This window comes from Marmota marmota, unplaced genomic scaffold (genome assembly GCF_001458135.2).
Source record: "Marmota marmota marmota unplaced genomic scaffold, marMar, whole genome shotgun sequence".
Classification (NCBI taxonomy): Eukaryota; Metazoa; Chordata; class Mammalia; order Rodentia; family Sciuridae; genus Marmota; species Marmota marmota.
In genome coordinates this window covers 31,955,309-31,982,457 of record NW_026000142.1, presented here as the reverse complement: position 1 = coordinate 31,982,457, position 27,149 = coordinate 31,955,309, and the positions used below count along the sequence as shown (strand labels likewise).

The window sequence follows — 27,149 nt, the reverse complement described above, 5'->3', positions numbered from 1 at the left end:
TATATATATATATAAATGAAAAAATGAAGAAGCTGAATAATCTGTTCTGAACAACATATAGTAATATTCAAGTGAGGAATGCAACTCAGATCTATAGGATTCCAAATTTGCTCTCAACTGCATTATACTGTGAAACTACATTATATTGTGAAACTTCATGAGCACCAAAACACTTAAATTAATATTTAAAACAAGGATAATCTTACTTGGGAGAACATTAAAGATGGTGTTAATGAGTCTATAGTTTCTCTTTCTCTACACCAGTAATTTTTAAGTGGAGTACATTTTGGCTGCTGTCTTTCTAAATAAAGGAATGGCTTTTTAAACTCTTTCTCTTGAGGTGTGATTTCCCCTTGAGATGCATTCAATGGAGTAAACTTTTTTTTTTTTCCAAAATAATACATGTGAAAAAAATCTTCAAAGTAAAATAGGAAAATGAATATCAAAGAAGCTTATTTTAGAATGTAATCCTACGAGAGACAGAGTAGTCTTGAAAGATTAAAAAAGATTCTTTTTATGATTATGAATTTGGAACAGCTGGGATGAATTCAGTCATGAGGATCATTTCTGAAAGTGAGGGATGTAGAAAGTTAAAAGACTCATCACTCGGTGCTGAGGTCACCTGCTTCGTAACAGACTAAAATAGAAGAGTACAAGTGTTAAGAATTCATTCTGCCTTCCCAGTGCTTTTGTAGCTTTATTTTTAGAGCTTTGCCAACAGCATTGTTTGCCTGCTGCGCCTGCTTAGACTCCTCTTCCCTTGCAGCCTCTGTCTCCCTGGACAGGTGTGGGGCACTGTCTTTCTGTTGCAGGCTAGTCACTTGGTGTCAGCCATCCTCATTAAGCTTGTTCCTTCAGACCAGTGAGCTCAGAAGACATAAATTTTCTATCTGTTAACATGTGTTGCTTTTTTTCTTAAAGCTAATTGGAATGAAAGGATGTTGGACAGGTAGTGATATAGGAGTGAAAAAAAATATGTAATAAGGAATGGACTAGATAAACTGCTATGAGGGACTGATTCATAAGGAAAGGATGAAAAGGTGTATTTCAGGGTCTGTCTTACACAACACAGGCTGATATCACAAAAGTCCCAAACCATATAAATCTACCAGTTAAAAAGAAATATGCGTGATAAAAGCAGAGCACATTTTTTTTTCCGTATTAAAATTATGCACTGGAGCTAGTGATGTGACTCATTGCTAGAGCACATGCCTAGTGCTTTGTGTGTGTGTGGTTCCCCCCCCCCCATGCATTTTTTATATTTGTGAAGAAATTAGAGGAAGTATTGTTTTGAGATTTATCCAGTACATGCTGTTTACTTAGAGGAAAAGTAAGTGTAGTAATATAAAAGGTATTGTGAGGAATCACAGTTTTGATGGATACATAATCCCAGTCACTGAGGAGGTTAAGGCAGGAGGTTTCCAAGTTTGAGGCCAGCCTGGACAATTTAATGAGACCCTGTCTCTGAATAGATAGATAGATAGATAGATAGATAGATAGATAGATAGATGATAGATAGATAGATAGGGATGGGAGTGTAGATCAGTGGCAGAAGGCTTGCTTAGTATATTTGCAAATCCTTTGGTTCAATCCCCAGTGCTGCAAAAATCAACAAAAGCACCCCAGTGCTTAACTATTTAAAACCTGGGAAACAATAGTGAGCAAAAGAGACCTTGGACAATGACTTTCTCAGGAACTGTCAGCTGTTCACTTGTGCATTGGGATTAGGAGAGGTACAGTGCTTTCATACTGCAGATACACATTTGAATTACCTGGAGAATTTTCAAAATTACCAGTGCCTTGACCCTTCCCCTAGAGATGACTGGTAATTAGCCTGGCATCAGTATTTACAAAAAAAAAATCTCTCTGGATTACATTATTGTGTAGCCAAGGTTGAGACCCACTGACTTAGAGAAACCTGCATCATCTTGAGTACCACGTGTTGCTTCTTCATATCTCCCGAAGTGAGAGGTTTTTGAAGTAATAGCATCTTTAAATAATGGAGAACTCTGTAAGGTACATTCAGAATTACTTGTATCCAATTGTATTTGGCTTGCATGAGTTGCAGAAAATAACATTTTAAAATATACTAGCATTAATTTAAAAAAAAGTCACAGGATTTTCATTACACATAATAGTCATTCAAATATTTATTGAATACCTACAATGCAGGAGGCACTAATGAGGTAGCTGAGAGAGCTGACCTTTTATCAACTCACAAGAAATTAGTATCTGGGGGAACTAATAGATATAACTAAAGAAATAATTAACATTCCAAAGCTGTGTGTTTCATAGCAATGTACAGTACTGCTATAGCAAATTCAGAAAGAGTAACAACAACTTTGGGCTCATGTGGTTACAGGAGCTCCATAGAGGATGTGAGGTTTGCAAAGTTGCCAGGCTGTCAGTTTAGTATTCTTCCTATCACAGCTTATCTCTGAAAGCTTTGGTAGTTTTGATGTTTTGAAAATATTTATTTGGTCTTCTCCATGCACACAAATATTGAGTCACATTGTCTTGGGACCATCTTAATTAGTTGATCACCTTGTGTTTACAGCTGGTTGGTACTTGAATATGATGTTTATCTGAAACAGGGCACCTTCTGATTTGACCTTACAGAATTGGTAGGATTTAGGTGCAAGTATGGTAGGTTGATTTTCCAGCTTGAATTTAAAGTAGAAAAATATTAAAGGTAAAGAATATACAACTTTATTGAAAAAGAAAGTCATTGTAACCTAACAGTTCATGCAGTTCTTGTACTATGTGTCTGATGTACTCAGTGTGGTTTCTCTTACTCTTATCTTTACAGTTCCCTCAATGATTACCTTTTTTTTTAGTAAAAAGTGATGCTCAAACATTTTCCAGAATTATATGTTAGTGAGTTATCAAGTCAGAATTTAAACACTGTCCAGCAGCCATTCTGATCTCAAAAGCAGTGATCTTTTCAATCTGCCAGGCTGCTTGATATAAAGAAATAAGGGAGCATGCTCAAAATAGTATGAGGAACAGCCTGGGTTGTGTTGAGTCCTTGAGTGTTGCTCCAGAGAATGGATTTCATCCTGATGGGAGTGGGAACCATTGATGATTTTTTGGGGGAGAGGGTATTGGGAATTGGACTCAGGGGCACTCTACCACTGAGCTACATCCGCAGCCCTGTTTTGTATTTTATTTAGAGACAGGATCTCACTGAGTTGCTTACTGCCTTGCTTTTGCTGAGGCTAGCTTTGAATTCGCAATCCTCCTGTCTTAGCTTCCTGAGTCACTGAAATTACAAGTGTGCACCACCGCGCCTGGCCCATTGATGATTTTAGAAAGGGGGAATATTTTAGAAGACTAATCTGACAGTAATGTATAGGCTATGTCAGTTCAATACAAATGTCTCATTCAAACATTCAAAAACTATTCACTTCATACATATTGTATTATACACAGCATGCAGTCCCTGGAAATAGCATTGTATTAATGAGAGTTTAAAATATAGAACTCCCTTTGTGTAATATGTGAGTTGCACACTTTGGGGATAGAGATGAATAAGACACAGCATTTGCCCTTTACATATCATACTGTTGAAACAGCCTGTTGGATAATTGGGTCCTTGTTGGGTCATTGCTTTGCCTGATTGTGGCAGTGATAGACTCCAAGGGGAGTGAAGACTGCAAAGTGATCACTGAGGCATCTGCAGTGTTCCAGATGGTCCCAACTAAGAGGATGAAAGAATGGAAAGGAGAATGGAAAGGAAAAAATAACAGAAAGGAAGAGTGAGCAGAATTCAGTTATATGATTAATATGAGAGAAGTAGGAACAGCGTCAAAAGTACCGATCTGAGTGTCTTCTCTTCATATAAAACTGCCTGCATGAAGAAGGAATGATTATTTAAAATGTTTCTCTGCTATATACATCTTGTCTGTGTTCTTTGAGCATTTTTGTTTTGTTTCATACAAATCTCTTAAAACTAGTCTGTCACCATGAATTGATATATAGGAAGTTGTGAGAGCTTAGTGTTCTAAATATCATTAACTTTCACTTTGGGTGGAAATAAGTTCATGTCATAGTGAAAAGTATTCTATTTATGAATTGATAAGTAGGACTATGAAAGATACCAATTTTGGCACATTTCTTTATATCTATAAAGAATTTACATTTTGAGAGGTTATGGTAGGAGGGATTACATAAATCAAGAGAATATAATATACTAAATTGTCATATACTTTTTTGTGGTAAATAGTAATCCACTAGACTTGACTAACATGTGTTTTGAATTGTCTTTCTTGATGACTGACACTTCTTGCAGAATAATTGTCAATCATCATCAGTGTCTCAGTCATTATCAACTGACCTCATCAAGCATCAGACTTCCTTCTGGGTTTTCTTAGTGCTGTGCTGTCCCACAGTCTGTGTGTCCTGGAGCTCGAGTTGAGCAGGGCAGAGGGCTGTGACATTGTTTCCAATGGATTCTTCAAACCTTATCAGTGCCAAACCTTCTCTATCAACTTGAGACATAACTGGTCTCTATCCTAGTAATTGTTTATGGTTTTCATCTGTATGTCAGTGCTCTTATTACTAACATATTTAGAAATCTTCATGAATTTATAATGACATTTTTATTAATATAGACCTTTTTTTCAAATTTTTAAAAAGATCAAATATCATTTATTTTCAAAGAGCAATATCATATCTAAAGATCAAAATCAGTATCATTGTTAAAACGAATCTTACTCCAAAATCTTTGCAGGCTTTTCTCTTATTAGTCATTTTTTGTGGCCACTGTGCACATGATTGGGGAAAATTCAGTTAATAAGTATTAAACAGCAGTACTCTTCCAATGTTTGGGAGATACAGGAGATTAAATTTTATAGAAGTATGAAATATTATGACACATTTGATGTGCTCATATGTTACTTATCTGGTGATATGAAAATCCCTAACCCAAGTTGGGGTACTAAAATGTGGTTGTCCAATTCATTAGCCATTGCCTTTGAATTTCAAATTATTTTCATAGCTCTAGCAAAGGGAGTATTCATGCTTGTAAATGCAGCTGGTCCTGTGCCCTCTGGGAATAACACTGGTTAGGTGGCATGCGGATCTGGTGAGTTCATTTGAGCAGAGTTGAAGACTCCTCTTCAGTCGTTGTTAATCAGTGCTGGAGTTTTCTGTGTCAGTTACATTCTTTGGTTGAACAGAAAACTTTCACCATCAACAGATGTGCCTTATGGGCCTGTTTAGCATAAAAGAACAGTTGATTGTTATAATAGTTCTTATATATGTAGATCTATCATTTGAAATTACTAAATCATATTGTTCATTCATTTCAATTATCAAGATTTTTTGGTAGGAACTATATGGATTAAGTTGAAAAGTAAGTGATAAATATACATTAACAAGACAATGAGACAAAAAGCCATTCAACACTAAAATAGGTAAGGACTTACCCCTCAAAATGGCAATAAAATAAACACCAAAGCTATGATTCTTAGCCACGGCTTTTTCAAAATGTAAAATACTTTTCTTTTTGTATGTAGCACAGGCATCCAAACTATAAACCCATGGGAGGAAAGTGAATGGAAGTGGTATTCTTTGATGGTGGTTTAGAGAATATTTTTGAACAGATACTATTTAAATTATAATTCCACACTTAAAAAATAGTTCCAATTGTAATCATCATAATTTGTACAATATAAGACATAAGCACATTGTAAGTCATATTCCTTGGAATTCCTTTTTGATGTCCACAGTCAACATTTCTATTGGCCATTTGACCATAGGTTGATCCTGGACTTTGTCCTTCATTTTCTTAGTCACCAGCTCCTGTAGACCAGTACAGTTTCTTTTCTTTTCTTTTTTTTTTTTTGCCAGGGATATTATAGTGACATTTCTTAAAATTAATTTCCCCTAGCTTTGGAAATATTCTGTTTGCATAAACTTAACTTATTTGCATATCTTAATTTAGATATCTATTTAAACATTTATGTCTTTTTAGACCACTCTGCTAAACTTTTAATATATTGAATAATAAATTTATGAAGAAAATGTATTAATGGTCCATTATTTTTATGCTACTGCTGTTACCTTTAGTAGGCTTAAATCTTATCTTTGACGTTGAAAGCACTTGAGGTCTTTCAAAACTGGCCATGTTTTATGTCTAGATCCTCCAAGAATAGTGACTTTTAAATAGCCAATTAAATAATTTTAAAAATGGTGAAAAAATCAATATTAATTACTAATCTCAACAATTTTTTTACCTCAAATTATATTATAATACCAAAAGAATTTTATTTAGTCAATTTGGAAATATTCTAGTGCAATGGGAGTAACTCCTAAGACTAGTGAGGTCAGGAAAGGAAAATGACTTGAATACTTTGGATTTTTCTATTTAAATCTCCACTCACTGCCCCCAAATAAATATAGATTTAATCCTGAATGACAGCAACAAATGCTGAAATCTAATCCTAGATTCTCAGTGCTCTGATGGGCCATATTTGGCAAATCACTGCTCTCCCTGAACTCCCTGATCCAGCAAATACCTTTCCTGTTTACAACAGAGTTACACTGCATGAGACAGAGGGCACAGTCTTATGGGTTTCTTTTCTGCAATTGTAAAATTAGTATAGACTAAGGGTATGAGATAATGAGTTGGTTTAAAGATTTATCAGATGGTGCCCTGTGTGAAATTAGAGTGTTGCTTTAAGTAAAATACTGTAATATGTACTAATACAAGTATTCAAGAACTATAACTGAATTTATCCCCCCATGATTGAAATTCATTTCCATCTAGAGTCCTCATTAAGTGTGATGGTAGAAAATTCAAGCTAGTTACAATTAACATCTACCAACTTCTCTAACCCATTTAAACCAATGGTCAGAGTTGAGACCTGGGGAACGCCTGACAAGTTCGAGGCTTTGGAAAGGAAGGTTTCATCTAAGAGTCCTTGAAGCTGATCTTTCTGACCTTTGTCCTTACTGCAGATCCGTAGATATCTGGGCTCTTGCCTGATCTCTTGGCTGCACAAGTCACTCCCTGTCCTCTTCATTATAACCAAGAGGTTCCTTCAGGTCACTGACCTCCATCAGCCTCTTCCATGTCTGTCTTTTGGCCAAAGTTTCGAAAACTCAATTAGGTCTCCCATCTAAGAGTTTGACTCTTTGGTCTGTGTTTATTCATGTCTTTCTTTAGCTACTGATTCAACTGTGAGGATTGAGGATGGAAGAAAAAGGGAGGGGAAAACGAATTCTGAGTTAACAGCTCTGGATTTTTTTTTCTCACATTTATTAAAACTATTCAGTACTTATATTTTTAATATATTTCTTTATACCTTGAATATTTATTTTGTCACTATATCTCCTAAGGAAGTGTAGGTGGATTTAGTGAATAATATTGGGAGCTAAAAAAGTTTTAAAAAGTTTAATAAATCCTAGAAGAGTACTTTATTTCCCCCAGAGAGGATATTTTAAAAACTTTCTCCTGAAAGATGATGTAACAACAAACTACTGCCAGTTTTGGAAGGATACTGGGATGGCTTACCCAGCATTCTTTCCAGTCCTCCTCACTAAGGGGCAACCATATATTTTGGACTCTGATTCCATGTCAATCTGTGTAATGTCTTCCCTCTTGACACTGGTGGAAATGACACTCAAGTTAGTCTAGAATGATATCTAAAACTATTGCTCATTAAATATGGAACAGACAATTTCTCTTCTGGATTCTGTGGGAGACAGATATATTGTTAGGGGTTGCTACATGATTTTGCTGTCCTAAATGAATCTGTGATAAAATGCTACACGGGTAAAGAGTGAAAACAATTATAGAGAAAGAGCACTGGAGTCCTAACTTAAACTGCACTTGTAAGTCCGCTTTACTCTTAGAGATTTTGCAAGCAAGCCAAAAATGATACCATCAATTGTGTAACCAATTTGAACCTTTTGTCTCTTGCCACTAAAAAAAATTCTAATTAATGCAAAGATATTTGTTAACAATTCTTCGATATATTAATTCCAGGATCTTTCTCTGGTCAGAGTCTGGTCAGCATTTCAGATGTTGACTGGGTATCTTGGCTTCAGTGTCATCAGGATTACTTAAGTTCAGAATTAAGAGCATTTGTTATCTCTGTTCTCTCTTATCCCAATCTTCTCTTCCACTTTATTTTGTTGTTGTTGTTATTATTTTGAGATGTAGTCTAACTTTGTTGCTTAGGCTGATCTTGACCTCCTGAACTCAAGTGATCCTTCATCCTCATCCTCCCATATTCTTAGCCAGCAGATGCACACCACCTAGCCTGGCTATTTATTTTATTTTTCCTAAAAGTGTTGCCCTGTAGGTGTTCTAAGTTAGAAAATTTAGAATCAACTCACCACCTCCCATTTTTGTGTGCTTCTATCCCCTTTCTATCCAAATTAATTGTCTGCCAACTATTTCCTTACCCTACTTTCTATTCCCAGTGCAATTGGTTTAGGTCAAGACTTAGCCATATCTTAACTGAATTGTGATATTTTGCTATAGTAATAATAATCTGTTAACTTTATGCCTCCTAAATCTGGTTGTCTGTCCTCCATGTTGCAGTCTAATAATCTTAAGAATTTGTAAGTATCAGCAAACTTCTGACTGTGTCCTTTCTTCATTAAAAGTATGTCGCTGACAGGATACTATTCACACATTTGAGCCACAAAATATTTTTGAATTTTCTTCTGTCTTCCTTCTGGTCTTATTCTTCATTTGAAAACAAATGGGAATAATATTAATAAAGAGATTTTTGGAGAGGGTTAATGAAGACACACGTACAAGTATCTGAACATAGTGGGATCTGGATTAAGTGATTGTTGTGACTGTTCACTGCCCAGTTTTTAACTGGGAAAAAGCCTATCGCTAAAATAATCTTTCTAAATGGAATGATGATCATCTTTACTGTGGCAAAGAAGTCCTGTCTCCATACCTTTGCATATGCTTTTCTTTTGCTATTTTTCTTTCATAATCTGGCTGATTCATCCTCTCTGGTGATTTCTCCATCAATCATAACTTGTTAATAATCTTATTAATGGTTTCTATGACATTGTATTTCCATAGTTTTAATAACAGCTTGTCTTTCTATACTGAGTTCTGTGAAAATAGAAAATAAAACCTATTTACCTATTGAAACAACTCTATGCTCATACTTCCTATACCATTTCCCAACTTTATTCTTCTCCACCACTTACAAATATCTAAGTCTTTATAGTTTACTTATTTTTTCACATTTGCCTTCTTATTTATTACCATAAATCCCCAGTCCTCAGGAGAGGTTGGTGTATTGAGGGAATGAATGAATGGATGAATATCTTATTTATCCTTTTATTTTTAATATTTAACACAGTAGCTAGCATATGGTGGGCACTAAAAAAAAAAAAGTTGGCTGAGTAAGTTGTACCAAATCTCCATGTCTTCTTATTTATAAAGGGAAACTATAAATCCACAGGTGTTTTATCATTGAAAAGAACATTTAAAAAAATCTTATGATCTTGTGAGATTAGTTTTTTTTCTTTCTTTTATTTTTTATTTTTTTTGGTACTGAGAATTGAACCCAAGGGTGCTTTACCTTTGAGCAATATTCCTAGACCTTTTTACTTTGAGACAGGTTCTCACTAAATTGCTGAGCTGACCATGAACTTGAGATCCTTCTGCCTCACTCTCCTGAGTCACTGAGATTACAGGTGTGTGCCACCACTTCCAGAAAGTTCAATTTCTACATAGTTCTTAAAAACTCATAGTAGAGATAAATAGAATAGAATAGAAATATGAGTGTCTTTTAGTGCTGACTGTGACTTTTATGAGATTGAAAACTTCATATCACTTCATGCTAATCACAGTTCAGCCAGATATTGGTCAGTATGTTCAGCAGGTTTGAATTGTGAACTTAAATGTGGCAGGTTCTGTGTACCATTGTCAAAAAACAAAACAAAACAAAAAAAACCAACTTACAGCTTATAATGCAAAGGAAGAGTAAGGAACAAAAGGAAAAATGAAGTGAAAGAAAGAAAGAAGAAAAAAGGGTAGAAGAAAAGAAAGGGAGAAAGAACCTTCCTTGTGGCCTAAGGAGACCTCACAGTTAAATATGCATCCTTGAAATGATATTTATTGTATTTGTTGTGTCTAAATCACAGCATTTTGTTTGCTGAATATAGTAGCAGGGCTGTGCTATTCACATTCGTGCACATACACATACAGATATTTACTGAATACATAATAAATAACTATAAAATGCAAACTCCTCTTTCTCTGATTGAAAATGCTATTGTTAAAATAAGCTTTTCTAAATGGAATGATGCTTGTCTTTACTGCAGTGAAGACAGTGAAATTATAGGAGTCGTAAATTGGCTGATTTATTGCAATAAAAAGCATGAAGAGATAGCAGTCCTTCTCTTCCAGCTGTGTTCTTTCTTCCTTACTCTTTTTAAGTCTCTTAGCTACCTTTTAGGACTAGGCTCCGAGACTGGAGAACTCTTTCTTACATGTCAGAAGTTATGGGTTAACCTCAGCTCCTGCAGTCTAGATGCTTAAGGAATGACTTTGTCTCTGGACTTTTAGGCAGAGGTGTTATTGGACACAGCCTCTCTGTGAGGCTTATCCTGGGTCACTTTCTCCACCTGTCTCATCCTGTCCCATGGGTAGTTCTCACCAGGCTTTGATATTGTCAAGGTCGTTAGCTGTTGTTTATCTTCTTTCTGCCACCTCACTTGTCCTTTTCCCTTTTATTGTCTCATAAAAGCCATTCTGTCTTTTAAGACCAAAGGTAAAGTCTTACTTAATATGCAGTGAGATGCTTGACTCTACTAATGTGTTAATTTGATTAGTTATTTTTTAACCTCAGTCTCATTTTTGCAATGGTACCTATCGCAAAGCATAATAATGATTAAATGAGGTTGTAGTGCTTACCATATTAACTAATATGGCAATATATGCTCAAAAAATTTGGATGTCAGAAGGATTCAATTGCCACCTTTTACACTATTGCTTTTTGTGCAAATATGTCATCTATCCCTTACTGCATTGTATTATAGTCAAAGATTTACCTTTCATTTCTCTTAATTTGTGTGCTCTTAGAATAGATGTCTGTATTTTCAAATTCAAGGCAAAATGATTACTGTTGTTTAAGAGTAATCACTTGTAATGTAAAATTTTTTTTCATAAGCACAAATGTATAAAATGTTTAAAAATAATTAGAACAGGGAGATCAAAAGAATGCTGAAGAAATAAAGTTATAAGAAGACTAATATGTAAGCATGTCAAATATAATTATATTAAAATAAAAATATGTTCTTAGATTAAGAATTTTCAATTTTTAAAATGTCAATAAAATATAGAATGATTAGGTAATCCATGAGGATAGGAAAGATAAATAAAAAAAAAAAAAACAAGGAAAATGAGATAGTAAAATAAAACCTTTCCAAATTGGATTTTGGTTTCAAGACCACATGAGGTTTGTTGGTAAATTTTTGAACAGGGAATGGAAGTTGGAAGTATCATGCCACTTCATTGAATATGGAAATTGGTGAGATACGTGAAAAAAATCAATGTGGAAATTCAAAAAGGAATGCATTTGTGTTCTTAGTATTAGACAGATGTCAGTGGAATTTAATGTCTAATTTGTAGTTTTGTTAGACTTTTGTATTTAGCTAAAGAATAAAAATTGAAAGGAATCTTAGTTTCTAACATCAGTTGAAACATCCCCCAACTTCTGTTCTAACATCCTTGTAAGGGGTCCCTCACAGTTTGCACCTTACTGATGCTTCATTTCCTTCATGTTAATTTTATATTGCCAATCTATGACCCAGACAATTATTTTGATGAGGAGTTTAGTCCTTGTTTTTATTATAGATTTCCTTCATTATTTGAATACAAGGCAGTAGCAGGAGCACTCCCAGGAAGCCACACTTCAAAATGATAGCTTCACTTAAAAGGGTGTAGGTAGTGGATGGAAATGAAGGACAATATTAAAAAATGAAGAACAGCTATTTGATGGTGAAGAAGTAGTGAGTGCAGGAAGTCCTTAGGACAGACATACATTGTCTAGTCCCCAAGTAATAAATCACTCTTGAGAAATGATATTAAGAAACTCTACCTGATCTAAGATTATCCAAATACTCTTCATGTTTAAAGATCCAGATTATGGAGCATATGTGTTTATGCCTAGAACTCTGCCTTGCTTGAAAACTATACAATACTTGAAAATTGTGAAGAAAAAGTCTAGATAATAAAGGACCTCTATGGCAATTGAGAAGGACATTTCAGCCAAGAAAAAATGGTTACTAAACCATTTAGGTCGGTTTCAGGAGTTAAGGCAGATTATTTTAATCTTGAATTATACATTAAAAATTTAAGTAATAATTACCCCAAATAATGAAATGATATTAGAAATGCCAAACAAATATGTAATTCTAAAATGAGGAAATGATTAACATTGCAATTTGTAATTGGCTTAATGTTTGTACGTATATAGTCTCCCTAAAGCCTATCAAATGCCAGGGTTGTGTCTTTTGCTCACTTAATTTTCTTACATACAAAGATTGAGACTCATAGTAGTAAAATGATATCTTCCTGACTCTAATTACTCTTTCCTTTCAGTTACAAATTTCTACAGGATGAGAAATTATGCATTTCTTACTAAACATTGACCACAGTCTAAGGTGTTGTAACTATAGCTAGATATTCATGCTCTTCTAATTCCTTTAGAATGTTAATTGTACCCAAATTGGCCCTTAATTGTACTTAACTGTATTCAGTTCTGTTCCTCAAACACTTTTAGAATACACATTTTATCAATAGATTTAAATAAAATAGTTTATTTAAATAAAATAGTTATGATAATTGACATGTGCTTAGACGGGTTTTAAAAAATGTATCTGTATTACATTGAATTATTATTAACATAATATGAAGTAAAAAATTTAAAACATGCAAAGAAGAATGCCATGGATAATACCAGGCAAGTATGCCTCCCTTCTATAGCAGTAGAACACCTGGTGTAATGGAAAGGATCCTAGAGTCACATGCTTAACAGTGACCTTGTGTTACCTACTGAGAGTGCAGTGCTAGGGTCAGTATTTTTTACTTCTCTCTGGCTTAGTTTACTCCACCAGATCAAACAGACTTATCAAAGTTTTTTTTTTTTGTGTGTGTGTCTGTTTGTTTTATTCAATGTTGTATTCCTAGTGTCCAGAACAGTGCTCTACATGTAATAGATGCTAAGTCAATTTCTTTTGAGTAAGTCTGTGTAGTGAAATAATTGTATTTATCCCCATAGGATTCCTTAAAAGTAGACCACTTACCATAAATTCTGGCAAATATAGAAAATAGCAACTAAGAAATATAGGTGTTACTATTATAATTGTCATTGTTATTCTCTATTATTATGACTGAAAATGAAAGGGGGATAAAAAGGTAGGGACACTTGGTGATTTGGAGCTAGGACCTCTATCTGGTAGAAGTCATTAGGCTCTAAGGTCTGTGACTTTACATACTTCCTCAGGAATAAGTATTTCAACTGGCTTTGAGTCTTCCTTTCTTCCCCTGTTCTACTTAAATTTGTCTCATGCAAAATCGATTGATTTCTTTATATCTCATGTTTGGGTTTATCCTGAATTTGAGAAATCTTTTTGAAACTGGATTCTAGGAAAATAAACAAGCAAATAAACAAAACAAAAAATAAAAAATAAAAATAAAAACTCCCCCCAAATTAGTATGTTGCTCTTTGGGAATGGCCCCTTATTCTGCATCTTGTATACGAGATACACTGCTCTCAAAAAATGTCTACCAAGAAGACTAACTGGCAAGTGATTTTGTATATTGATAACCTGGATATCTATCTATCAATCTATTAATATCTGTGTACCTACTTAACTTATGTATCATATTGTAATGATGCATTTCATTTAATGTAGATAATCTATTTTTTCCCTTTCTTCCTTGTCTTCTGCATTCCTTCTTTGCTTCCGTTTTTTCTATCCTCTCCTTTTTCCCCCTGCCTACAGCTTTCTTTGCTCCTTCCATCCCTTGCTTTCTTTCTTTTTTTTTCTTTTTATCATTTTCTTGTAAGCTATTTAAGAGGTATGGAGAGGACTGAAAATATTAAGCTAAAAATCACTGAATTCTGATTTAAATGCAGATAAATGTATCTAGAAATCTGTCCTCCTGCAGAACTCCTTCACTACCACCATCTTCTCCTCCCCGTTTACACCAGAGTTAGTGAAATCCGCCCGAGTCCCATTCCAAGTTGTACTTGCCTCTGTTAGTGAACTCAGGACACCTTTTTGATATATTTCCCCTTCTTTTTGAGAGTAAGAACTGAGTCTGTTTACCTCTGTTCTTGCATTTCATACTTCTCACACAAAGGCCTCACAAATATTTATTTTTCACCCTTGACCTCTGGTAATTTTATTTTGCTCCTTCTTCCTGGACCCCTCTGTTAATCCCCAACTATTTCAATAAAGCATTGTTGTTACTATTTTCTCATTAGAAATCTATGAAATATGGATGTACATATCATAAATTATATACCAATAGCTTGAATGTGTAGTAGTTATTTTATAAATGTTTTTGATTTTGCAATTTAGAAAATGAAAAGTAAATGTTTCCACAATAATACTTCTTGGTCTTCTCCTGTCTTTTTCTTTGTATCATAAAGATGCAAATGAAAAGTTTGATATAAATACTGTGCTTCATGTGGTAGCCACTTCCAAGAGAGCACTGTCACTGACAGATATTCTTATAAATGGATTTTTTTTTCAAATCTTAGTTTTCATTTCATTAAAATAATTGTAAGAATGTATAGAACTGCCTCTTTTATGTCTATTATATTAAAATAAGTAGCTGAGAACTAAAATGTTATTTTTAATCCCATTTTCTAATTTAAATGTATATTTGATTAGCTCCTTTTTAATTTGTCTGTATTTTTTTAACACGGATGCATGCTATTATTGGAGCCATTGCAAAACTTGTACACATTTCTGCAGGCTTCACTGTGGGTTATATATTCATTATATCCAAGAAAATAGTGTTGTTCTTTGTGTAAGAAGTCAGCATTTCCATGTTGTGAGATGACTTTCATTTGCATCAACTCATTAAAGTTATAAATGTGTGTATGGAGGTAAAAGTTTTACACATAAGTTATTTCAAGGTGATGCAAATTTAATTACCCATCTGCCTTTTCCTCCCTTCCTCCCCCTCTTCCTTTCTTTCTTCATTCCTTCATCTTTCTTACTCTATTTGAATCTTTCAGAACTAAGCCAGGAGATTTATTATCTAGAACCTCATGTTTACAAACTTCATGAAAGTTTTTGGAAGGTTAAGATGAATAAAATAACTTCTGTTTTTTTCTGATTCTAAGTAAATGCCTTACAGGGCACCTGGATATCTAAATCAAAAGGGAATTATTTTCTAATTAGGATTTTTTTTGCATAGAACTGGGAAAAGACCCAATAATTTTCTTTTTCTTTAGCCATCTAATGTTTATATATTGTTTTCTTTATTCTCTTAACCATATTAATAAATTCATTCATATCTATTAGTGAGTTAGTTTATCACTACTCACAGGGATATTTTCTAATGAAGCAACAGTTAAGGAAAAAGAATAGTTTCTATGAAGCAAGCTGGTATATATGATGGATTAAAGCTGGGAAAGACGTTCAGTCTTTTCAGTCCCCATCTTTAAATCAAATTTTGTGGAACTACCAATTTTTCTAACAGCTACATAGTGTCTAGTTTAAATCTGTGCAAAGAAAACAAAACAAGTGGGGTATGTGGGGAGACTATTGTTAGAAAGTTTAAGAAATCTAGTAGCCAAATATAATATTTTTGTGCTACACCCTGTCTTGACTTGTCACAAAATTGGCACCCCTGCCTAGAAAAGATAATTAAATATAACTAGTTTGAATTTATAATAGGTTAATCTGGGCAATCTTTACCTTCAGAATTAGATGAATGGGCACAAAGTCAGATCAGTCAGGAAGAAGTGGAGGGGACTGTGATTCATGAGTTGCCAGTCCTGATCAATCTCTCCTTAGAAATTATGAAGAATTTCTCTGACAAGGGAAGCATGCAGATTACATAACTTATTTCTGTGGAATTATGTTCTTAAATGGGTAATGCTTTGTCAGATTCTAAAACTGCCTTTGAATTAGCTTTTTGTTCATCTTGGTACTCTGTGCTTTTTGAGATTTTTTATATGGTCAGATGAACTGTGAGTGAAGCTCAATATTGACACATACAGTGCAAACAGCAAGCAGATGGTAAGATATTGATGGGGACATTTGTTAATGGGCTAGTTGTCTTGCCTAGATGTATAGCTTTCTGGTAGAGTTTTGGCCTTCTTTTCTTCTTTTCCAAGCTGTGTACCTTAGGAGGAGGAAAGATCCAAAGACTGTTATGTGTTTCTTCAATGGAAAAAAAGAAATGAAAGTCAGGATAGCATGGCCCTCAAGTGAAGCCACGGTTACTAAGTGGAGGTGCTTCATTTTTACAATTATAAGTCTCTTCAGTAATTAATGTTTTCTTTATGGGACAAATAGCTTTGTACATATTAATGGTTTTTTTTTTTTTTTTGGTACCGGGGACCCAAAGATGCTTAATCACTGAGCCACATCCCCAGCCCTTTTTTACATTTTATTTAGAGACAGGGTCTCACTTAATTGCTTAGGGCCTCACTAAGTTGCTGAGGCTGGCTTTGAACTCAGGATCCTCCTGACTCAGCCTCCTGAGCCACTAGGATTACAGGCATGCACCACCTTGACCAGCTTATTTTTGGTGTTTGTCATCCTAAACCATAGTGACCTATAAACACCTTGAGAAATAAAGGTGTCCTATAAGTCCTTTATGTAGCAGACATGGGGCTGGGCTTCCTAGGCTCCCAGGAACCACACACATCACAGTATTTGCCCAGTACATTTCGTTTCTAAAATTAGCATTCCACATCTTTGATATTCATTTATTGTAAGTTCTTTGCTAAAGTGCAGACATTAAGGTCTACACTTATTCCAGTTTCAGATTTGCTTAATGATCTGAGAGCAGGGAGAATACTCAGCTTTCCTCAGAGACTTTTGTTTTACCCCAAAAAGGCAGGGAGCTTTGCATAGAGGCAGACTTACTTTCCTGTCTTTTGTTAGAGGACGGTTAGGACCTAGGAGAGGACTTGTTATGTCCAGTGTTATTCTTAAAAATACTTGCACTGACTTTAGAACATTCTACTGATTGTCATTCAAATCATTGCCAGGACAATGCCCTTTCTGTAAACCTTTGCCTGTTTCATTTGCTTGTTCTGTCCTATTCCCTGAAGATCCCAGAGAAGGTCCCACAAACTCTAATTGTCTTTTTCCCTGCTGCACATTGTTACAACTTAAATAACAACACAAAATAACATGCGAGATGTATTTAACTCAGATAACTTATAAAATACGGGAACTTTAAACACTGTAGGATTTAAACTTCAAGATAATTACTAGTAATTTTTTAGTAACACAATACATTAGATATTGCTACCTGCATTTGAAACATGGGGAAATCATTTGGGAGATTCCATCCATCAAGTAAGAGTGAGGCATCAAACCTGTATATCAGTCAGAAGGGCCAATTTCACGATTAGGAACCTGCTGGGACAGGCAAAGGAGATCAGCTGTGATGACACCTCATACTGTTCTGAATCCTAAACATCTAAATGCTGTTTTATGAATTGAATACATGTATAAGAATAGAGAAGAAGTAAAACCCCAGGAAAAAATATTTTTAAAGAATCAAAGTAAACATAATATAAAATTAAAATTAAAAAGTGTTTGTTAAATATGACCAATATGAGTGTTTATAGCTTATAGATCTCTAGTGTGTATTAAGATATTTGTGAGGGTAGAAATGACAGCTAAATTGATAATTTTCTCTAAAAGAGAATATTAAGGAAGCTTTGAGAAAAAAAGGGACAAAGCAAAAAATTGTAATCCTTTGTGTCTGATTTACCTTAATTTTTTTCAATTGTACAGTTTTTTTTTTTTTTGTACTGGAAAAAATACTTAGAGAATAAATTTTTGTTTCTGTGTATTTTCATTTTTAAATTGATTTTTTAGATTTTCTTTCTTTCTTTCTTTCTTTCTTCTTCTTCTCTCTCTCTTTTTTTTTTTTTTTTGGTACAAGACATTGAACCCAGGAGCACTTAACCACTGAGCCACATCCCTACCCCTTTTGATATTTTATTTAGAGACCAGGGTCTTGCTGAATTGTTTAATGCCTTGCTAAGTAGCTGAGGCTGGATTTGAACTCTTTATCCTCTGACTTAGCCTCCTGAGCCACTGGGATTACAGGTGTGCAACAACACACTTGGTGTGACTTTTTTAGATTTTCTTAATTTTATTTTTTTGATTGACACATTTTCATATTTTATGAGATACCAAAGTGATGTTTTTATTCTTGTGTGTGCTAGGTAATAATCAAATCAGAAATTAGCATAACTCTCACCAAAACATCATCATTTTTTCCAAGATAAGCACATTCAGATCCTCTTCTACTATTTTGAGGTAGACAGTGTATTATTGTTAACTATATTCAACCCACTGTGCCATAGCACATCAGAACTTTATTAGATAGTCAAGTTTTGAGAAGAGATCTTAAACATACTGCCTTTATAGTAATTTTATGTATTTTCATTTTGTCTGCAAAAGGTGAACACCCTAAAGGACCACATCATCACATTATGTCAGTTGCTTTTTCTCCCCTAAGTAAAGAAAATGCTACCCTGGGGAAGTGAAGGCCAAGTTGGTGCTCCTTAATGCACCTGAATTTGCATGCTGCTCCCCATGACCTTGGTTATATCCTGCTGCTACTACCTCATTTTTTCTAGAGCTGCTAGCAGAATCTTATGTGCAATGAGAATATCAGGAAAATTTTTTTTAAAAAAATCAACCTGAATTTATTTTTACATTTTGGTGTGTTTTGAAGTCTGGTGATTAAAATGTGGATTTTATTTTCCAACCTGTCTATTTTCTAGTTTGTTACATCTGCACTTAGCCACTACTATCAAAGTTAAAGAAAACAAAAATAAACCATGATTATGAAGTGTAATGAAATTTCCAGAATATTTGCTAATTTTGAAGGTGAGAGTGAATTTATAAATAGAAAGTCAGTATTACTTTTTCTGTTTTCAAATAAAAAGAAGAGAATCCTGCCAGTAGAAAGATCCAGAGATGGAGAGATTAGCTCAGGTTTATATTTGAAATGAGAAAATGTCACCATGAACCTGAGCGATTTATGAGATTCTAATGTATTTTAATTTCCTTTGCTCCTTTTCATTTGTATCTAGGTAAAAAACAAAATAACAAAACTATTATCACAGTGTTCTCAGGTATTTAGAATGGAAAATGACTGAAATAATATGAATGAGCTAGCTTTGCAAGTTATTCTTGATGATCCAAGCATCTCAGAGAATTAAGAATTCATTTAGAGTGTGAAGCGTAATATTTTCACGGTACCTTTCATTGTTGGGTCATTATGTCAGTATTTTATGACCTCATAAATGAAATTTGCTTTCCTTGGTAGTTCCCAGCATGATCAAACATTTGTAAATTTAAAGAAACATTAAACTTGGCAGTGCAAAACAAGCCAACAACATTGCTCAAGATATATGTTTTGGATTCACAATTGGTTTTTACTGATCTAGCATTGATCTTAAATATCATATGTAGAACCATATTCTTAAAAATGCCTTTTTAAAAAGGGGGCAGTGAGAATTGGATTGCAGCTAAGAATACTTTAAATTGTGAAGGGCAAGAAAGTCAGACCTATTTGGAGGAGATACATTACAAATGTGTCTGTTTTTGTTAGTACTATTTTCTATATTTATTAACCAAAAAGACAGGAAAAAAAAAAGGAAAAAGAGTCTCCTGATCAAGCGCTAATGTTGTATATTACTTCACCAGCCATCATAGTGAAGACACATGATTTATAAAGGACATGTGCTATTGGAAATGATAAGATTATTTTTTAAAAACTTTCTTAGGTGCAATAATTAATAATTAAACGGTCACATTGATTTTTTAACCACTATATGTAATATCTTTTAATTTTCTACTTGTATATACTATGTACATTAAAATAGTGTGTGCGTGTGTTATGATAGTATTCATCTAATTACTTAACTATAATTACTTTTTAAAATTTGTTACAAACAATTTACTGTAGTATATTTTTACAATAAGGCAACAAGTTAGATATTTTTGCCTATGGATGGTGTGCGACTGGCTTTATTTTACTTTTCAAGCCTTCACTATGTGTTTCTGCAAAATTCTGGTTCTTAATGGGCTGGTTCTAAACTCCCTTGGTTTCAGGAAGTTATGATTAGTATGTTAAAATGTAATCTGAAGCCAGAGCTAATTTCTTCCCTCAATCTCATGTGTAAATGTATCTCAAAAGTATTGTATATTTTGCACTTGCTAATGATGTGCAATTGCATTGATGTGAAAGTTACCACAAGAGAATGTAGCACAAGATAAGAACTGAGAAAACGATTGATTAAAAGAGAGAATTGTACAGTCCTATGGTTCTTTGTTTGTTTGTTTGTTTGTTTATTTGTTTTCCTTTGCAGAATGTTCTTATTCCAGTGGTTATTCCTATTTGAACAGACAAAAGCTGCTGCCACCAGAGGCTCTCCAGGGGACTTTGCAATAGATTGCAAGAATGCGTAGTGATTCCATGAACCCCAAACATTTTAAAATTATCTGAAAAAATTTCTAGGTCAGTTATTTCTAAAGTGTTTATAACCCTAAGTCTAAATGTTAATGCCAGGAGTTAGTTAATGTATGATAAAAATAAACTTAATTGCAGGATCAGAAAATGCATCCTCTATAGGTGGTATCTTGCTATAGTATTGCCAAAAGAGTATTTGTAAATGGATTATTTGCAACAGTATGTATTATCACACACACACACACACAAAAACCCAGCAAGTTCTCAGACTGGTTGTAAAAAACCATTTAATCTACATTGTAGCAGATATAAAATTACAGTAGAACTGTGTCAACTATATTTGACACCAGGCTTTTGTGTGTCTATTCTCTTCTTGAGCTTCAGTGGGAAATATTTGTAGGTACTAGGAGTGGAGGGTGGAGGTGTGAAAGCAGTATGAAAAAGTTCCTTTCTCTAAAAAGCTCATAATTCTTTTCAGACCATAAGTAAGATGTGGTCTGTTACCATTTGAGATTCTGAATTGTCTTATTCCAGGAGTGGGAGTGAATGCTCTAAACTTTTTGGACAACCAGTAGCAAAGAGAGAAAGAGAAGGGCTAGCATGCAATATATTGAGCAAAGTGCTTTTATTCTCAAAGGGCTTGCCATCCAGAGGGAGGGCAGACAGTTCTTAAATTCCTTGTCTTGTGCAGTGAAGTTCTGCCAGTGATATTGAACAAGGAGGAGGGAGCCATTAATGTGCACAGAAGAGACAACATTTATGCCAGGCCTGTATTTTAGCAGGGGCTAAAGGGTGCAAGAGCCTTTCAGCACAGTACTGTGATTTATGTTCCATCTATATGCATTAATTGATTCTTACATCATGTCCTAAAATTTTCCCTTGTGATTTGCATCGACATTCAGTAAAGAAGAATTCTATCCCTGCTATTTTCAGAAATGTACTTTCTGTTGATTTCTGCCTTAGGTTGTGCCTTAAAGTCATGAGGAAAGTATCCTTTCTTCAGTCACTAATTTTTGTCATTTGTATGTTAGGCAAGAAATGCTTTGTGCTTCATTTATCTGTAGCATTCTAATGCAAAATTTATTTCATATTTGAAAACAAATTCTGCACAAAAGCACTGTTTTCTGTTCTTCAATTGATCATCAGTGATATTTTTTTTCAAAATATTATACAAACTAATTGTATTAGTGTGTTGACTTAATAAAATGCCATAAGCTGGGTGGCTTATACAACCAGATATTTATTTCTCACAGTTGTAGAGGCTGGAAGTCCAAGGTCAAGGTTCTGACCATTTTGGTTTTCTGTGAGGGCCCTTTCCCAGATAGGGATAACCACCTCTGTGGTATGTTCTGTCATGGGAGAGAAAGATCAATTCTTCTCTCTTCTTTTTATAAAGCCATTAATTTCATCATGAGGGACCCACCCTCATGACCTCGATTAACTTTATTTACCTCCCAAATAGCCCCAGATACAGTCAACTGGGAGTTAGGTTTTCAACATACAAATTTGTTTTTGTGTGTGGGGAGAACAGTTCAGTCTCTAACATCCAAACCCAAACCAAAATACCCCTGGAAACTGTCAGTTGTAGCACTAATTCTCTAGGGTTTTAGTCAAATTAAACTTGACTGTTGAGAAATTAAACTATATACTGTAACTGGAAAGAGGCTAATTTTTCTGTATCTTTCAACATTTCATGTTTTCAGTACTCACTTGACTATATATGGTGAATGTACACTTCATGCAGATTTACATATTTTTCTAGTAACTGCTTTGGCTTATCTGAAAAAATCATTTGGTTCTTCAAATGTCTAAATTTTTTTGTAATTTTATTATAAATTGGTACTTTATTTATTAATGTCAACACTGGACATTTTAATTGGTAGGAAAAGAACTTGGAATTAATTAGGAATCAAGCATGTGTATATTAGAAACATTAATATCAAGCATACTTTATTCAAAATAGGGAAATTTAGGAAAATTGCTGAAAGTTCCTCTAGAGATGGGTGCAAGGCAAAGCAGAGCTCAGTTGGTAAATAAAAAAATAATAAAAATGCCGTGCTTGAACCTTTTCTGAAAGCCTCAGTTTTACAGTGTTTCCTCGAATTGCATGCCTTTAAAAAACAACACATTTGCTACTATTTTTCAGTATGTCCATTTTAATTAAAACCCCTGAGTACATATTCTCTATCCCCTGGTTTAAATATCATTCTTCAGTGATTCATTCTCTCTCTCTCTCTCTCTCTCTCTCTCTCTCTCTCTCTCTTTTTAACTATTAAAAATTCTCTTCATTCTTAGGCTACAGATTTGCTGCTCCATTTCTCCTTAGTACTTTTTCTTCCCAGCAAGGCTGACTATGAATAATTGAATGGCAGGTAGTTTTAGTTCAGAGTGGCTATGGTACAGCTGGCAGTCTTGCCCACAAACATCCATGGGTGGGAAAGTGCAGCCTCAGGGTCAGTTTTTCTCTTTTGGATAGATCAGTGGCCCAAAAGCCTCAGTAAAAGAATTTTTGTGAACTACTATAGCAGAGAAAAATACTCAACATGAACTATAATTTATGTTCTGATCAGGACTGTGTTTTAACTGTTAAATATATAAATATGTCTAGTAGTTAAAATTTATAGCTTCTGGTAACTTTCATATTCCTTGATAAAATATCATTGTGGACCTTATATTAACCATGAAATTGATGATTCAGAAAAATCACAGTATTATTTCAGTAGGTGCAATGGAATGGTCGAATCTCAAATCTTAGTTGAAAAAATTATTGAGTCATATGCAAATTCTTTGTTACCTTGATATATTTTCACATATAAAAATATAATTCAAATATATTTACTTTTTGGGGGGATAAAAAGTAAATATTTATGAACACCAATCATATGATAGATTTTATACCCTTTCTAGATATCTACACACGTCACCTAATTAGTCGTAAATACCAATAACTCATCTAATCTTTTCAGAAGCACCATTTCAGTCCTTGTAACATTTACCGCCTTACAAAGCTTATTATGGAGGAGGTGGGCCCCTTACACTTACTTAGACAACTGATGACAAATAGAAGGTCATTTTCTGATTTAAGGGGTCACTTTCCTTTCTTCTCTGGAGGGCCACCATCCCGCCCACTGCCCCTCCCCTAACAGTTCTCTGAATGGTTTCAATGAATGGGCCAGCACGCCTCTGTTTGGGCCTCAGCCCCTCTTGGTGCCACACTTGAAAAGAGCAGGTGCAGGTCAGAAGTGAATGGGGCAGCTCAGGATCACTGCTGGGAAACATGCTCCAGCAAGTCACAAACTAATCTGGGAATGACTTCAGACAAAGAAAACAAAAGGACACTTTAGAGTTGACATCACCAGTTGACAGAGGAAGGCTCTAGGATGAGAAGCCCTGAAAGTTGCTTCTGGTTTTCTTTCACTTTAATTCTAGTAAATTTTAGAATTGAAGGACAAAACTCTGGCCATCAGAAAATCAGGAAATTTCCTTAAGTTTAAAAGAATTTGTATAGGCAGTTATCCATCATATATGCCAGCAAATCTCACTAGAATGTTCTGTGTATATAACCCAGCTTTAATTTGAACTTATTTTTATTAGTTTTGGGTTCACTTTATCCTTTATAATACGTAGGCTTTCTTTAATTCAGGAAGCTTTATTTCTCTGTCTGATGTATGTGTGTGTGTGTGTGTGTGTGTGTGTGTGTGTGTGTGTTTAATAGTCTCGTGGATATGGATAAAATAAATCCTTTAGGAAATAGTGTGTTTCTATGAATGTTTTGTTTTTATTTATATACTTATATAAAACAGTAGTATAGAAAGTAAAAATTATATAGCATTAAAGGTGAGAAAAATGTAAATGCAAGTAAGAGGGCAGGATATTCTGCAGACATAAAAACTAGAGGGTGTTACATAGTTAATAAAACTGACCTTCAGGTTTCATTCTTGAGTTGCCCCAAAGTCAAAGAAGGGAAATAAGTCTGATATACAGTTTATATATGGAAGTAGTGTAACAGTTGCATAGGTGAGCTCAAGTATTTTTCCTGGTTTCAAGTAATTGTTAAGTATCTTTAAGTATCTGTCCTTAGATTGAAAGTTTTCCCAGGGTTTTTTAATTCATGACTTATTGAAGAATTAATACTGCTGGACTGGACTCATAAATTTGTTCCATAATAGCCAAAGATCACATAACAAAGTCCAATTCAGTAAAATTAATTATATAGGGTTTTCACATATTGTAGTTCAAGAACATAGCTTTGATCTACATAAAATCTGGATTCCAGAGGAATGTGTTTTAAACTGTTTTTCATGAACATAATTTTTCTTCACTAATGATGAAAGTTGCCACAAATAATTTGAGAGTATATTCTATATAGAATCCAGGAGTCTGTGTAGTCTTGTTGTTTATCAGAATCATTTATATATGTTAACAATATGTGAGTACTTGTTGGGTTAGAGGTTTTGTGAAATTGAATTGATCTCATCCAAATGCATATTCAATGGATGTCCTTCCCTCTCATCTGCTATTTACCTCTATAAAAATGTGTACTAAAAGAGTGTATAGAGTTACAGTAGGTTTCTACTTATGTAATAGTTCAGGATCGTTCTAACACATGGAAAATTGATCAATTCTCCAAACCTACAAAATATAAAATAATGACAGGATATTTTTCCTCTATGTTTGGACTCCATGTATTGACAGAAAGTTGATATTACGAATAATTTGGAAAAACAGGGTAGCATCATTTTAGATGTATTTGACTTTTTTATAGTTTTCCAATCAATTATACAACTAATTATGATATTTGAATTTTATCATTGTTTTGGGGGGTCAGAAAACATGAAATTTGAAGTTAACTACACATTCATATGAAATGGAAAGTTTCTGCTTCATGGAAAATGTGATGGGAGGCAATTATGGTTGGAGAACATAATGTACAAATAATAAACATTGACAGCTTAAACGTAATGCAACAGTAGGAAAAATAAATAAATAAAAGGATGAGGAATGTAGTTCAGTGGTAGAGTACTGAAGTATGTGCAAGACCCTGGGTTTGACTGCAAATACAAAAAAAGACAGGAAAAAAAGATGGGATCAATGCTTGATGCTTTCCTTTTAAAAGTAATGCTACAATAGAGAGAGTCTAGGATATGGGAGGCTGAATAAAGGATGTGGCAGGGTACTAACTTTTCTTTCTCCCCCCACCATTTAAGGAGTAAGAAATATTGCCTAAAGCCTATGGATAGTGCATTAAATTCTTAATATATTTAAATTTTTAGTGAAAGATAATAGAAAAATAAAAAAAATAAATTTATAACTAACAAATATTAGGAGAAGGGAGAAAGAGCAATGGATAAGTAGGGGAAGAGAGGAAAGTAGTACATGTGTGAGTTAATTTTTAGATATTTCATAGAAATATTGAGTAGGTATTACAGCTGAAAAATCAACAAAGAGGTAAAAACAGATTAATGTGGGGCTGAGGTTGTGGCTCAGCAGTAGGGCACTTGCCTAGCACATGTGAGGCCCTGGGTTCGATCCTCGGCACCACATAAAAATAAATTAATAAAATAAAGGTATTGTGTCCAACTACAACTAAAAAATAAATATTAAAAAAAACAGATTAATGTAAATTCCGAAAATAGCCCAAACAATACTAATGAAGAGGGCTGGGGTTGTTGGTCAGCACTTGTCTAGCACATGTGAGGCACTGGGTTCGATCCTCAGTACCACATTAAAATAAATAAATAAATAAATTTAAAAAATAAAGTTATAAAAAATTTTTTTAAAGAAATATGTGTAGAAACTGGAAAAAATATTTATGCCATCATGTACTGGAACTGGGTGTGGAAAAAAAGGAAACTTCTACTTTTTATTTTTATGACTTTCCATACCATGTTTTACCTTTATGTTTTAAAAGAGATACAAGTGGTTCATTGGGTATATTAAATCTGATATTTCAGATAATTATCTGAGTGTGCAATGATATTTAAATGTTTTCTAGGACAACAAATACATACACACACGCACATCCATGGTTTTTAAAAGTTTTCTGAGAAGTTCAGATAAATGTAAATAAGTTAGATAAATATCATTTTTTTTTTTGTAAAAGCATTGCATATATTTTTAGGCTTACTTACAGTTTATTTTGCTCAATTATGATCTGAATCTTTTTTTTTTTTTAGAGCTTTATAGTTATACATAGTAGTTGAGTTCATCCTGAAAAACTCATACAAATGCACAGAATTTTTTCTAAGGGTAATAATGAGGATTATGTTTGTATTTTAAATGGTAAAAAATTTATGTTCTATTATTTATCAGGATTATCTTTGGCATGTTATTTAAGGAAGAAATAAATGCTTAATAACTTTTTGAGAAAAATTTTCATATGAATTATTATATCATCAAGTCAAGCTTTATTCAATAATTTTGTTGCCAACTTAGGTTATTTTCATGATTAATAGAGTGTTAATAT

At 34.0% G+C, this 27,149-nt stretch overlaps 1 protein-coding gene across 9 annotated transcripts in view; it reads left to right on the top strand.

Moving 5' to 3' along the window:
• The window catches only part of Cacna2d1 (calcium voltage-gated channel auxiliary subunit alpha2delta 1), a 444,702-nt gene that overhangs the window by 27,247 nt on the left and 390,306 nt on the right, over window positions 1-27,149 (top strand). Inside the window, exon 1 of one of the 9 annotated variants that reach the window (XM_048786241.1) lies at window positions 20,219-20,731. The exons of the other annotated variants lie outside the window; for them this stretch is intronic. The gene's annotated coding sequence lies outside the window, so the exon portion shown is untranslated. Of the gene's footprint in view, window positions 1-20,218; window positions 20,732-27,149 lie in introns of those variants that run through there. 9 annotated transcript variants of the gene reach the window in all.